Source organism: Salvelinus namaycush, chromosome 5 (genome assembly GCF_016432855.1).
Source record: "Salvelinus namaycush isolate Seneca chromosome 5, SaNama_1.0, whole genome shotgun sequence".
Lineage (NCBI taxonomy): Eukaryota > Metazoa > Chordata > Actinopteri > Salmoniformes > Salmonidae > Salvelinus > Salvelinus namaycush.
In genome coordinates, this window is record NC_052311.1 from 33,789,584 (window position 1) to 33,803,045 (window position 13,462).

At 43.5% G+C, this 13,462-nt stretch overlaps 1 pseudogene; it reads right to left on the bottom strand.

Moving 5' to 3' along the window:
- Positions 1-1,802: 1,802 nt before the first annotated feature.
- LOC120047087 lies at positions 1,803-12,337 on the bottom strand (annotated as a pseudogene).
- Between the last annotated feature and the right edge of the window lie 1,125 nt (positions 12,338-13,462).

The following is a 13,462-nucleotide window of genomic DNA, read 5'->3' on the forward strand; positions in this document are numbered from 1 at the left end:
GGTGTATGTAAACCTATGACTTCAACTGTAGATGGGAGGGGTTAAGTGGAGGTGAAGAATGGGTCTAAATACAAACAAAAGATAACTATTGTTAATCAGGTGCCACAAAGAGGGACTTGGGAAAATTGCAGTTGGCTCAGAACAGGGCAGCACGGCTAGCCCTTAAAAGTACATGGCGTGCTAACATTAATGGCATGCATGTCAATCTCTCATGGCTCAAAGTGTAAGAGCGATTGAATTCATCACTACTTGTTTTTGTAAGAGGTGTTGGCAAGCTGAATGACACCCATGCATACCCCACAAGACATACCACCAGAGGTCTCTTCACAGTCCCCAAGTCCAGAACAGACTATGGGAGGTGCACAGTACTACATAGAGCCATGACTACATGGAACTCTATTCCACATCAGGTAACTGATGCAAGCAGTAAAATCAGATTTTAAAAAACTGGTAAAAATACACCTTATGGAACAAAGGGGACTGTGAAGAGACACACACAAAGGTCCAGACGCATGCATACGTACATTGTGATGTTGTCCTGCCTTTGCAACGTCATCACGTGGACACTGCCTGGCAGCTGTGTTGGAGCCAATAAGGTATATAAACCCTGGATTGCTGACGCTATGTATTGGCCATTGAGAGTCTTTGATGACACTGGTCAGCCATATGTGCACTCCCCAGTAGGAGCAGTTCTCCATATGAATGGAATTCTACAGTATTTCAATTAAAGGACAAAATTACATGTATTTCATTATTTAAAAAAACTAGTGGGGACAGTAACATTAGTCATCTCCAAAAAAATGTACTTAAAGGAAAATGTTTTTATATATATATATATATATATATATTTTATGTTTAGCTCACATAATATAATTTGAAAGTATGCATAAAGGTGTCTGTAATATAGTAAATGTGGCAAAAACGAATGTAGAAGTTAATAAATGCATATAGAGTACCACAGTATGACTCATAATAGGCAAAGGTAAGAATCTCAGATGAACTATCTAATGTTAGCTAAATGTAGTAATTAATAAATTGACAATTTCTTTAAATTGACAATTCAGTGAACTGTCTTGTGCAAAAAAAAATGTTGGCACATACCTGGTGTCAGCTAGAGATTGACGTGCAGGAGTTTGCAAGGATTTGTAGTTTTGCATGATGTCTACTTTGATGCCAATTAGCTTTTTAGAATCTGAGTGTAAATAGAGCCAAATATATTGATAAGTCACCTTGTCCAAGAGATTTACATGGTTATCAAAATGTCATGCCAGGGTAAACCCACACGGAACACAGCCCTTTTAAGTGATTCTAAAATCCCTGATGGGACAAATTAATGGTGGAAAAACGATTGGAACAATTTCCCTGTTTGACAGCTAGGTTTTATGGGTATTATGTCACCTCCAATGTGGGTTTCCATAGGTTCCAAAATATTTTTTACAACTGTGAGGGAGTGCCAAGATGGAGGCACGGTGGCTTTAACACAGAGCCCCCTATCAGTCATCTCGTGTGTGTATATATATATATATTTAAATCATTGGTTGGAGCTCCCCTTGTTGGATTCGACTGGTTTATCCTCATCAAGGACCACAAGACTGCAAGAATTCCTTTAATTCATCACAGCTGAACTGTTTCATGCAAGTAAAATCATCGAGGTATTACATTGGACAAATTCATGGTTGTGCTTGTGCACAACTTAGGACTTTTTGTTCTATTGATTTAATTCATTTGTGATTCATTATCTGTATTGTTAAATTGAGTATTTCACACCATAAAGTCATTATTGAAATAATTTTACTCCTGAAAGAAAATAATATAAATTCATACTATTTCATGAGTGTGGTTACTATCGTAATACATGTTAACACATTGAGGTTATTAGGAGTGCACAGCCCAATTGAACCCTTTACTTATTTTAAAAGCAAACAGTACTTTCAAGGATTACAATAGCACTTTTGATAGCGCACAGGGCTGCAGCCCGGAAGGTTGTGGGTTCACAGACCACAGCAGACAACCTCACTCTCCTTATCCGTTATAGCCTACAACCTTCCGGGTTGAGTTCTTGGTGCTAGCATTAAAATAACATCTTATTTAAAACAAGGTTTGTCAAACTCCCTATATCTATGGCACTGGGACAGACAACTAGCCCCGATTCCAGCAGCATATCAACATTTAATTCCAAATCTGTGCATATAGATTGTCTGAAAATGTTCCCTTGACTTGCAAAGTTTTGCATAACATCCAGGAGGAGTAGCCTACGATTCACAGGCCTAGACAAATGAATGTAGCCAATCAATACTTATTTCCAGTCAATAGCCTATCATATTTAGGAAGTACATTTTCTTAGAAATATAATTTGTGCTTCTCCGAGCATGCACTTTGTATAGGCTATATGCTATGGATTATTTGAATGAGACCACACTAAATATTCCGCACTTGACAATGTGCGCCCAGCAGAGAATCAGAGATGATTGGTGGCATCGAGCACACGTATAACAAGCAACTAATTCTAAAACACTGAGAAATAATGAAATTATTTACTTATGCGACACTTTTACTGCCAGTAAATAGTGTATGTACATCTTCATAAATGTTGTGCAACAGTGTCCAGACACCACATCAGCTCATAAGATGTTGCCTTGATCACCTAAATTCTTAACTGAGGAATGTAACGCTCTTCGTCTGTCTTGTAAAACACATCATTATTCAATATAAATAAACAAAACATTTAAAAAATCTAATTTACACTGAAGCTCTTATTTCCAGCTACATTAGATTGGCGGCATCCATTCCGAGCTATGATGGTGAGTTGGAGAGGTGGCCAGAGTTTGAGTGGAGGAATCGACTTTCCCCATTAACATGTCCTTTTGCTCCCTCAGCTAAAGAGAGAAAAAGAGGGAGTGGAATTAGTCATCCTTGTTTCATGAGGAACAAACTACAGAAAAGGAAACAAGCCCGCAACGTGACCCTGCTGCAACCAACATAACTGATATCTGCAAGTAAAGCACAGTGTGTGTGGCGTGCATTCATAATGGTGTAATGTTACACAGGGTTTAAGTCAAGCAACACAAACGGGATCTACACTGCTCAAAAAAATAAAGGGAACACTTAAACAACACAATGTAACTCCAAGTCAATCACACTTCTGTGAAATCAAACTGTCCACTTAGGAAGCAACACTGATTGACAATAAATTTCACATGCTGTTGTGCAAATGGAATAGACAAAAGGTGGAAATTATAGGCAATTAGCAAGACACCCCCAATAAAGGAGTGGTTCTGCAGGTGGTGACCACTTCTCAGTTCCTATGCTTCCTGGCTGATGTTTTGGTCACTTTTGAATGCTGGCGGTGCTTTCACTGTAGTGGTAGCATGAGACGGAGTCTACAACCCACACAAGTGGCTCGGGTAGTGCAGCTCATCCAGGATGGCACATCAATGCGAGCTGTGGCAAGAAGGTTTGCTGTGTCTGTCAGCGTAGTGTCCAGAGCATGGAGGCGCTACCAGGAGACAGGCCAGTACATCAGGAGACGTGGAGGAGGCCGTAGGAGGGCAACAACCCAGCAGCAGGACCGCTACCTCTGCCTTTGTGCAAGGAAGAGCACTGCCAGAGCCCTGCAAAATGACCTCCAGCAGGCCACAAATGTGCATGTGTCTGCTCAAACGGTCAGAAACAGACTCCATGAGGGTGGTATGAGGGCCCGACGTCCACAGGTGGGGGTTGTGCTTACAGCCCAACACCGTGCAGGACGTTTGGCATTTGCCAGAGAACACCAAGATTGGCAAATTCGCCACTGGCGCCCTGTGCTCTTCACAGATGAAAGCAGGTTCACACTGAGCACACGTGACAGAGTCTGGAGACGCCGTGGAGAACGTTCTGCTGCCTGCAACATCCTCCAGCATGACCGGTTTGGCGGTGGGTCAGTCATGGTGTGGGGTGGCATTTCTTTGGGGGCCGCACAGCCCTCCATGTGCTCGCCAGAGGTAGCCTGACTGCCATTAGGTACCGAGATGAGATCCTCAGACCCCTTATGGAGAGCAGAAGTTTCATATTCTGTTCCATGTTTCTGAGGAGAGAGGTGAAAGGCAATTGTTAGTCTCTGATATGGCAGGCCGGCTGCGGAAATAGGGAGGAGTGAGGAATGCGTCTCGAGATTAAATCAACAGATGAATTGAGAAGAAACCTCTGTGAGGCCTACCACAATGTCTCTCCTACTGTAGTACTATCTCACGCATACATTCCACGCCCACAAAGGTTTTAATAACAGGCAGGGCTGTGACTACACCAGTGAGAGGAACCAATTAAATTTCTGCCTAGCAACAGAGATGGATTGGTTGTCTAGATGTGTAAGGAATTGACCACGCTTATTAGAAGGTTATAAATATATGTGCTTATGTAATCATGCTTTGTCTTTGCAGCTGTATGACCCAGTGGGTGAATAAACTTGGTTTGAGCTTTTTCTAGTTGTCCATTTGAGTTTTTACTGAGATTGTTCAGAACCTAACATTTGTTTTTCATGTTGGTGTTTGATTTATCAAGCTAGAATTTTGTTTTGATGAGACCATTTTTCAGTCATTTCGATTGTTGATATTTACATTTCGTTAGAACCTTCAACAATTCTGTTGTAATGTTTATGACTGAGTTGAGCAGTGTCATTTTGTCAGATATAAAATATGCGGCCATTGGAGGCTATCGCTTGTGTACCTTGGCAACAGTAGTATTTAGGCCTTCATTTAGCGAAAACTGTCAATTTCAGTTAATAGCCTACGACTGTATGTCACTCTGGTTGTTGGAGCTACAGTTGAAGTCGGAAGTTTACATACACTTAGGTTGGAGTCATTACAACTCATTTTTCAACCACTCCACAAATTTCTTGCTAACAAACTATAGTTTTGGCAAGTTGGTTAGGACATCTACTTTGTGCATGACACAAGTCATTTTTCCAACAATTGTTTACAGACAGATTATTTCACTTATAATTCACTGTATCAATATTCCAGTGGGTCAGAAGTTTCCAAACACTAAATTGACTGCATTTAAACAGCTTGGAAAATTCCAGAAAATGATGTCATGGGTTTAGAAGCTTCTGATAGGCTAATTGGCATCATTTGAGTCAATTGGAGGTGTACCTGTGAATGTATTTCAAGGCCTACCTTCAAACTCAGTGCCTCTTTGCTTGACATCATGGGAAAATCAAAAGCAATCAGCCAAGAACTCAGAAAAAAAAATTGTAGACCTCCACAAGTCTGGTTCATCCTTGGGAGCAATTTCCAAACGCCTGAAGGTACCACGTTCATCTGTACAAACAATAGTACGCAAGTATAAACACCATGGGACCACACAGCCATTATACCGCTCAGGAAGGAAACACTTTCTGTCTCCTAGAGATGAATGTACTTTGGTGCGAAAAGTGCAAATCAATCCCAGAACAACAGCAAAGGACCTTGTGAAGACACTGAAGGAAACAGGTACAAGAGTATCTATATCCACAGTAAAACCTGAAAGGCCGCTCAGCAAGGGAAAAGCCACTGCTCCAAAACCACCATAAAAAAGCCAGACTACGGTTTGCAACTGCGCATGGGGACAAAGATCATACTTTTTGGAGAAATGTCCTCTGGTCTGATGAAACAAAAATAGAACTGTTTGGCCATAATGACCATCGTTATGTTTGGAGGAAAAAGGGGGAGGCTTGCAAGCCTAAGAACACCGTCCCAACTGTGAAGCACTGGGGTGGCAGAATCATGTTTGGGGGGGTGCTTTGCTGCAGGAGGGACTGGTGCACTTCACAAAATAAATGGCATCATGAGGGAGGAAAATTGTGGATATATTGAAGCAACATCTCAAGACATCAGTCAGGAAGTTAAAGCTTGGTCGCAAATGTGTCATCCAAATGGACAATGACCCCAAGCATACTTCCAAAGTTGTGACAAAATGGCTTAAGGACAACAAAGTCAAGGTATTGGAGTGGCCATCACAAAGCCCTGACCTCAATCCCATAGAAAATGTGTGGGCTGAACTGAAAAAGCGTGTGTGAGCAAGGAGGCCTACAAATCTGACTCCGTTACACCAGCTCTGTCAGGTGGAATGGGCCAAAATTCACCCAACTTGTTATGGGAAGCTTGTGGAAGGCTACCTGAAATATTTTAAATCATTCTCTCTATTATTCTGACATTTCACATTCTTAAAATAAAGTGGTGATCCTAACTGACCTAAGACAGGGAATTTTTACTAGGATTAAATGTCAGGAATTGTGAAAAACTGAGTTTAATGTATTTGGCTAAGGTGTATGTAAGCTTCTGACTTCAACTGTATATGTTGTATGGTGAACTTGGGCTTCAGCAAAGTTTATTTGTGAGTAAATCTGGCTTTGATAATAGACAGTGCCTACCCAACCACCGACCTCACCTCACGTCACTGACACACACACACACAAGCACATATGGTGCAGCATACTGCACTTTCTGTATGTGGTTTACTCACAATTATGTTTAACACCTCAGACATGGCCAGGTCTTACCTTCATGATCAGTTCCTTCTGCTTCTCCTTCAGCCTAGTGAACTCCAGTTGATTATGCTCCACCCTAGACGGGGCCAACCTAGACACCAAAACAGTCAAGTCACACATTGCTCCCCTACACCACCTCATCATGCTGTGTTCCATATTTCTTTCACTTAGCTCAGGAAAATAATATTTGGATACACTTACATTCCAGCTGAGTCCCTGATCAGCTCATCCCACTCAGCCTGTGTCTACACACACACACACACACACACAAAATCAAATCAAAGTTTATTGGTCACATACACATGGTTAGCAGATATTATTGCAAGTGTAGCGAAATGCTTATTTTTCTAAATTCAGCAAAAAAAGAAATGTTTTTTAGGACCCTGTCTTTCAAAGATAATTCGTAAAAATCCAAGTAACTTCACAGATCTTCATTGTAAAGGGTTTAAACACTGTTTCCCATGCTTGTTCAATGAACCATAAACAATTAATGAACATGCACCTGTGGAACGGTCGTTAAGACACTAAGAACTTACAGACGGTAGGCAGTTAAGGTCACAGTTATGAAAACTTAGGACACCAAAGAGGCCTTTCTACTGACTAAAAACACCAAAAGAAAGATGCCCAGGGTCTCTGCTCATCTGCGTGAACGTGCCTTAGACATGCTGCAAGGAGGCATGAGGACTGCAGATGTGGCCAGGGCAATAAATTGCAATGTCCGTACTGTGAGACGCCTAAGACAGCGCTACAGGGAGACAGGACGGACAGCTGATCGTCCTTGCAGTGGCAGAACACGTAACAACACCTGCACAGGATTGGTATATCTGAAAATCACACCTGCGGGACAGGTACAGGATGGCAACAACTGCCCGAGTTACACCAGGAACGCACAATCCCTCCATCAGTGCTCAAAGTGTCTGCAATAGGCTGAGAGAGGCTGGACTGAGGGCTTGTAGGCCTGTTGTAAGGCAGGTCCTCACCAGACCTCACCGGCAACAATGTTGCCTATGGACGAGACAGGACTGGCAAAAAGTGCTCTTCACTGACGAGTTTTGTCTCACAAGGGGTGATGGTCGGATTGAGTGAGCCTTACACCAAGGCCTGTACTCTGGAGCGGGATCGATTTGGAGGTGGAGGGTCCGTCATGGTCTGGGGCGGTGTGTCACAGCATCATCGGACTTAGCTTGTTGTCATTGCAGGAAATCTCAACGCTGTGCATTACAGGGAAGATATCCTACTCCCTCATGTGGTACGCTTCCTGCAGGCTCATCGTGACATGACCCTCCAGCATGACAATGCCACCAGCCATACTGCTCGTTCTGTGCGTGATTTCCTGCAAGACAGGAATGTCAGTGTTCTGCCATGGCCATCGACGAGCCCGGATCTCAATCCCATTGAGCACGTCTGGGACCTGTTGGATCGGAGGGTGAGGGCTAGGGCCATTCCCCCCCAGAAATTTCCGGGAACTTGCAGGTGCCTTAGTGGAAAAGTGGGGTAACATCTCACAGCAAGTACTTGCAAATCTGGTGCAGTCCATGAGGAGGAGATGCACTGCAGTACTTAATGCAGCTTGTGGCCACACCAGATACTGACTATTACTTTTGATTTTGACCCCCCCCCCCCCCCCCCCCCCCCTTTTTCAGGGACACATTATTCAATTTCTTTTAGTCACATGTCTGTGGAACTTGTTCAGTTTATGTCTCAGTTGTTGAATCTTGTTATGTTCATACAAATATTTACACATGTTAAGTTTGCTGAAAATATACGCAGTTGACAGTGAGAGGACATTTTCTTTTTTTTGCTGAGTTTAGATCTGACAGCGCAGCAGTATCTAACAGGTAATATCTAACAATTCCACAACAAAACCTAATATCTAACAAATTCCAGAACAAAATCTAATACACACAATCTAGTAAAGGAACGGGGTAAGAATATATAAGTATAATATATGGATGAGCAGTGACAGAGCGGCTAAGCTGCAATAGATAGTAAAGAATAGATAATGACGGATACAGTATACATTAGATACATATGAGATGAGTAATGCGAGATATGTAAACATTCTTAAAGTGGCATTATTTAAATGACTAGTATTCCATTTATTAAAGTGGCCGATGACATCAAGTCTGTAGGTAGGCAGCCGCCTCTGTGCTAGTGGTGGCTGTTTAACAATCTGATGGCCTTGAGATAGAAGCTGTTTTTCAATCTCTCTGTCCCAGCGTTGATGCACTTTTACTGACCTCGCCTTCTGGATGATAGCGGGGTGAACAGGCAGTGTTTATTGTCCTTGATGATCTTTTTTGTCTTCCTGTGACATTGGGTGTTGTAGGTGTCCTGGAGGGCAGGTAGTTTGCCCCCGGTGATGTGTCGTGCAGACCGCACCACCCTCTGGAGAGCCTTGTGGTTGTGGGCGGTGCAGTTGCCGTACCAGGCGGTGATACAGCCCGACAGGATGCTCTCAATTGTGCACCTGTAAAAGTTAGTGAGGGTTTTCGGTGACAAGCCACATTTTTTCAGCCTCCTGAGGTTGAAGAGGCGCTGTTGCGCCTTCTTCACCCCACTGTCTGTGTGCGTGGACCATTTCAGTTTGTCGGTGATATGAACACAGAGGAACTTAAAACTTTCCACCTTCTCCACTGCTGTCCTGTCGATGTGGATAAGGGGGTGCTCCCTTTGTTGTTTCCTGAAGTCAATGATCATCTCTTTTGTTTTGCTGACATTGAGTGAGAGGTTATTTTCCTGACACCACACTCCGAGGGCCCTCACCTCCTCCCTGTAGGCTGTCTTGTCATTGTTGTTAATCAAGCCTACCACTGTTGTGTCGTCTGCAAACTTGATAATTGAGTTGGAGGTGTGCATGGCCACGCAGTCGTGGGTGAACAGGGAGTACAGGAGGGGGCTGAGAACGCACCCTTTTGGGGCCCCAGTGTTGAGGATCAGCGGAGTGGACATGTTGTTTCCTACCTTCACTACATGGGGGCGGCCCGTCAGGAAGTCCAGGACCCAGTTGCACAGGGCAGGGTTGAGACCCAGGGTCTCAAACTTATTGATGCGTTTGGAGGGTACTATGGTGTTGAATGCTGAGCTGTAGTCAATGAACAGCATTCTTACATAGGTATTCCTCTTGTCCAGGTGGGATAGGGCAGTTTGCAGTGTGATGGGGATTGCATCATCTGTGGACCTATTGGGGCGGTAAGCAAATTGAAGTGGTGACAGGTAGGGTGGAGGTTATGTGATCCTTGACTAGTCTCTCAAAGCACTTCATGATGACAGAAGTGTTTGCTACGGGGCGATAGTCATTTAGTTCAGTTACCTTAGCTCTCTTGGGAACAGGAACAATGGTGGCCATCTTGAAGCATGTGGGGACAGCAGACTGAGATAGGGATTGATTGAATATGTCCGTAAACACACCAGCCAGCTGGTCTGCGCATGCTCTGAGGACACGGCTAGGGATGACGTCTGGATGCCGTTGCGAGTGTTAACACGTTTAAATGTTTTACTCACGTCGTACACGGAGAAGGAGAGCCCACAGTCTTTGGTAGCGTCGGTGGCACTGCATTGTCCTCAAAGTGCGCAAAGAAGTTGTTTAATTTGTCTGGAAGCAAGACGTCGATGTCCGCGACGGGGCTGGTTTTCTTTTTGTAATCCGTGATTGTCTGTAGACCCTGCCACATACGTCTCGTGTTTGAGCCATTGAAATTTGACTCCACTTTGTCTCTATACTGACACTTTGCTTGTTTGATCACCTTATGGAGGGAATAACTACACTGTTTGTATTAGATCATATTTCCAGTCTCCTTGCCATGATTAAACGCGATGGTATGTGCTTTCAGCATAATGCTGCCATCAATCCACGGTTTCTGGTTAGGGAAGGTTTTAATAGTCACCGTAGGTACAACATCTCCTATACACTTCCTTATAACTCGCTCACCGAGTCAGCATATACGTCAATGTTATTATCTGAGGCTACCCGGAACATATCCCAGTCCACGTGATCGAAGCAATTGGATTCCACGCTTGGAATCCAATTGGTCAGAACAGCGTTGGATAGACCTAAGCACGGGCGCTTCCTGTTTTAGTTTCTGCATATAGGAGGGGAGCAAGATGGAGTCATGGTCAGATTGGCCAAAAGGAGGGTGGAGGAGGGCCTTGTATGCATCGCGGAAGTTAAAGTAGCAATGGTTGAGCGTGTTAATTGCTTGTGTACAGCAATCGATATGTTGATAGAATTTAGGTAGCTTTGTTCTCAAATTAGCTTCGTTAAAATCCCCAGCTGCAATAAATACAGCCTCAGGTATATGGTTTCCAGTTTGCATAAAGTCCAGTGAAATTCCTTGATGGCCGTCTTGGTATCCGCTTGCGAGGGGATATACATGGCTGTTACGATAACCGAGGAGAGTTCTCTTGGGAGATAATATGGTCAGCATTTGATTGTGAGGAATCCTAGGCCATGTGAACAAAAGGACTTGAGTTCCTGTATGTTGTTACAATTACACCATGAGTCATTAATCATGAAAAATACACCCCGACTATCTTCTTACTGGAGAGATGTTTATTCCTGTCAGCGCGATGCACTGAAAGTCCTGTTGGCTGTATGGACTCCGACAGCATGTCCCCAGCTAGCCATGTTTCCGTGAAACAGAGTATGTTACAATCTCAGATATCTCTTTGGAAAGCAACTCTTGCCCAGATTTCGTCGACTTTGTTAACTAGGGACTGGACATTTGCGAGTAATATACTCGGGAGCGGTGGGTGGTGTTCGTGCATCCGAAGCCTCACTAGAAGACCGCTCTGGCACCCTCTCCTCCGGCAGGGTTGTTTTGGGTCGGCCTCTGGAATCAGTTCAAATGCCCTGTGAGGTGCAGACAAAGGATCTTCTTTGGGAAAGTCGTATTCCTGGTCGTTGTGCTGGTAAGTTGACGTCTCTCTAATATCCAATAGTTCTTCCCGGTTGTATGGAATAACACTTAAGATTTTATGGGCTAACAATGTAATAAAGAATACATAAAAAACAAAATACCGCACAGTTTCCTAAGGACTAGACGTGAAGCTACCATCTCTATCAGCGCTATCAGACACACACACTGCATTATGTATATAGCAGTCAGCAGAGAATACTGTGATTTAGATATGTGGTTTATTCAGAATTACATTTGACCCCTCAGAAATGGCACTAGGCTTACCTTCTTGCCCAGATCCTCCAGCTCTTCCAGCTCATCAGACGACCACGCTTTCCATCAGACACAGATGACCTGGACACAGGAAACAGTCAATCACTCCTCTGCTCCCCTACACCACCACAACATGCGCTCCTATATTCATGACAATCAGTTCAGAAAAAGTATGCTATACATGACCTAAAGAGCTTCTCTCACATTTCATATGAGCCACTTGGGACCTCGTCACTCAGTTCATCCCTCTCAGCCTGCTTCCATAACCGCTTCCGAGAGAAACTAAAATAAAATATTTCTTAGGTGTAGCTCTACTATTAAAGCCACTTTCAAACTTTCTTCAGTCAGTCAATACAGATATCTCCAAACCAGTTCTACAAACGTCTGTATTACCTGCTTTGTAGTTCTTCTCAAAATGTTCTGAGAGATTGTTCAGGCCCATTTTTCTCAGGATAGCCAGTGTGATTCGCACAGCTCCCTCATCGCAGTAGCTCTCCACCATCTTATCCACTGTGACCTGTCTGTTAGCATCCCAAAGAGCCAGCTGGAGAATGCTATCAAATCCATCTAACACATGCCCCTTTAAGTACCACTGAAATGTCTCCAGCTCGCCTGAATCCAGGTGCTGAAAACTCCCCAGCAGCAGTTCGGAAACCTTCGCCATTTTAGATCACTAGACATAATCAGAACAGTATAACAATCTAGTTATTTTTACTAGGTAAGCCTGTGGCGGTGAGCATGATAATTGAACATCAACAGTCTGTTCAACAAAGAAACTATGAAAACAAATATATGTTGGTTGATTGTTAAATCATTATTTTGTTGCTTATGTTGATTTTCCTACTAATCAACTAGCCTATTATTGCACTGACCAAGATAGGCCAAGTTAACCCCCCCCCCAAAAAAAAATGAAATACAGTTATGTTATTCTTACCTTTCTGGTAACAGAAATGTTAGCTTTTCCTATAGTTGTTGTGTTCCTCTAGAACGTGAAAAGCTGACTAATACTCAAACTGAAAGGCAGTAGCTATGAGCAGCTTGTCACCACTGATTCTAGTGAGGAGAAAGTTGAAAAGAGTTTCCCAGGATTTAAAGCAGAAGCTTGAAATTTAGTGATAGAAAGTGGCTTTAGCAGTGGATACATAGGAAGAGAAGTAGAGAGGGGGAGTGGCCAGAAGTTTAGTTTCCCCCCATTTTAGCTCAGCTGCCCGCAGCCCTATTCTGTGAGCACGCAGTGAGTCACGGAGCAGGAAGTCGGGGGTCGAACCGGAAGTGGGGAAAGGGGACAGTAAAAGTCAAAGGATGCGGCAAGGTTAGAGAGTAGGGTCGACGAGGCAGAGACGGGAGAGGATAGAAGAAGAGAGAGTCTTGGGAGAGAGTGTATATTACTCTAGTAAATATCAGGTCAAGCGTATTGCCTTATTTGTAAGTGGGAGGGGGCTGGGAAAGGGTCAAGTCAAGAGGAAAGGAGTGGAAAGAAATGAATCTAAATCAGCATTTGTGAGGTTGAATTCGCCCAGTAACGATGAGTGGTGAGACCTACGCTTACTGGTAAAATGCACCTGAGGGGGTACTTGAGGGGTTCTCTGGGATGAGCAAAATGTACTTGGTGCACAGAAGGCTGCTGAAGGAGGATGGCTCATAATAACAGCATGAATGGAGTAAATGGCATGGTATCAACAACATGAAACCATGTGTTTGATGTATTTGATACCATGCCATTAATTGCTTTCCAGCCATTACTATGAGCCCGTCGTCCCCAATTAAGGTGCCACCAACAACTTGTGAC